The sequence below is a fragment of the Capsicum annuum genome, chromosome 2 (genome assembly GCF_002878395.1).
Source record: "Capsicum annuum cultivar UCD-10X-F1 chromosome 2, UCD10Xv1.1, whole genome shotgun sequence".
NCBI lineage: Eukaryota > Viridiplantae > Streptophyta > Magnoliopsida > Solanales > Solanaceae > Capsicum > Capsicum annuum.
The window spans coordinates 104,581,999-104,584,659 of NC_061112.1; positions in this window are offsets into that span (position 1 = coordinate 104,581,999).

Consider the following 2,661-nt stretch of genomic DNA (forward strand, 5'->3'; position numbering starts at 1 on the left):
CAATAATATCCTAACATCGACTCAAGACCAGGTCTTGATTCTCAATATCGATCTCGTCCTTGATTCAAGGCCCAGGTCCCGACTCTAATATTGTTCCTGACCTCAATTCAGGGCCTAAGTCTCAAATCCCAACCCAATCCTAGTCTAAGACTCGACTTTTGATCCCGACTCAAGACCTGGTTTTGGACCTTGATAAGACTCGAATTAGAAAGTTGGATGGGGAGTCAATAACGGACATTAGGACCAAGGTCGGCATTAGGGTCGAGAGTCGAGGTCAGTTTTGAGATTAGGAATCGACTCTTGAGTTGGATAGGGAGTCGGTGACGGGAGTTAGGACTAAGGTCGGGACTATGGTTGAGAGTTGAGGTCAAGTTTGATATTAGAAATAGACTCTCGAATTAGATTGGGAGTCGATGATGGCGATTGGGAGTTGATAACAACCGTTAGGACCAAGGTCAAGATTAAGGTCGAAAGTCGAAGTCAGATTCGAGATTAGGAATAAACTCTTAGGTCGACATTGAGAAGTCACGACTTAGGACTCTAGTTAGCTTCGGATTCGAGACTCAAGACCTTAGTCGGGATGGGGAATCTAGTGGTGATGTTAAAAGAGAGTCTTGAATAATATTTTTTTTACTTGGTGATGAGAAGTCATTTTTCTTATTTTTTTGAGGAAAATAAATCTATTTGAAAAACATTTAAGACTATCAAACACAAGAAAATTGGAAAGCATTTCTTCGTATATACCAAACGCACCCTAACTTTGAAGATTTTTCTTATGGTCTAATTAGAAAGCCACCTGGTAATTGAGATTGGTGTAATTACAGGCCTAGTCATTACACAACCTTGTAATTGCATTAATTTGATTGTTTGTCACAGTATAATTACAAGTATATTGTTTTGTTACACATATATAATCACATGATCATTTTATTTTTAAAATAAAAGCCAATTATCAAAAATTAAAAATTAAAATTTGACAATCAAGAGTCTTTATAAATGAGTATTAAATTAGACATTTAAGATACATAGCCTTCTGAAAATATATTAATCATTAAATATATGTTCTTAACTAATAATATAAAAAATAATTGACATATATTTTTTTTAAATTAGTATATTTTAGACTAAAGCATCTAATACCACCCTGAACTATTACCAAATTTACTACGACACACTCCAACTTCACAGGTGTCCTATTATCCCCTTGAACTCAATTTTAGCATATTTTTGTCACCCTTTTTAGCTGATATGACACTTTTTTAGCTGACGTGGCATTATTTTATGTAATAAAGGTGTCATATCAGCATAAAAGGGTGATAAAAATGCTAAAATTGAGTTCAAGGCGTAACATGATCCCTATAAAGTTGGAGTGTGTCGTAGCAACTTTGGACCTAGTTCGAGGGGGTACTAGATGCTTATCTCTATATTTTAATAAAATTAATTATGAAAATAAAAAATACATGACTTTTTTTATAACTGTGGTGTCCGGATCAGCTTGTGCGCACGTCAACTAATTTCACGGGATATCTGTTACCTCTTCCTAACAATATGTTTTAGGTAACTCTGTCCACTAAGACATAAACAGATGTGAAGAAACCACCTAATATATGTCTCCCTTGAAAATATCTAATTTATTGAACCACTAGGTCACACCCTTAGGTATAAAAAAAGTACATAGTTTTTAAGAACACCAGAAAATATATGTTTGTCAAAAAGATTAATATTATACAAATAATGTCATAAAATTATTAAAATATTTGACAAAAAGATTATATATCTATTCTAACTGAAAAATGAATGATTTGCAGTGTAAATATTAAGTCAATGCAACTAACACAAACAAATTGAAACAAAAAATATAATATAAGCTCAAAATTCAAAAACAAAAAAGTTAACATGATATTCTTATGCCAAATTTTAACATAAAATACGTATAATTCAAAAGGATAGGAAAATGAAAGTTTATTACCTCATTCAATAATGAATTCTACTTTAATTTAAAAATAACAATACTAACACAAAATGTTAAATGAAAAAATAAATATAAAATAAATAACACGAAAAATTGCATGGAATCACAATAAGTAAAGATTGAAAAATGAGAAGTAAAGAAATGAAACTTAAATAATGTAGAATAAAAAATATATTTTCAAAAGTTTTGGAATAATAAAAATAAAAAAGAAATTTAAATAAAAGGAAGAAGAAGAAGAACAACATACCCAGTCTATTCCACTGAGTGGGGCCTGAGAAAGGTAAAGTATACGCAATTTATACCAGTACTATTACAAAAAAGTAAAGAGACTGTTTCTGATAGACCTCTGACTCTAGATAAAAAATAGTACAGAAGGACATAATAAAAACAAAAAATAAGATGGAATAGCACATCAATAAAAAAACATAAACAAGATACACACACAACAGTACTCCCTCAATTCAAAAATAAATAAATTATTGAGCTATTTTTTAATGTCTAAAATAAATGAATTGTTCATTCTTCAAGAGACATGTTGAAAATTTCTTTTAATTTTATCCTTTCATTTAATGAGGTTCTTAAGTACTTAACATTTTTTAGCAGAATAATTTATGATAAATTAAGGGTTAAAATCGTTTACAATCCCGAACTTTGTTGTAAAATCAAACACCCCCCTCAACTTTGAACAA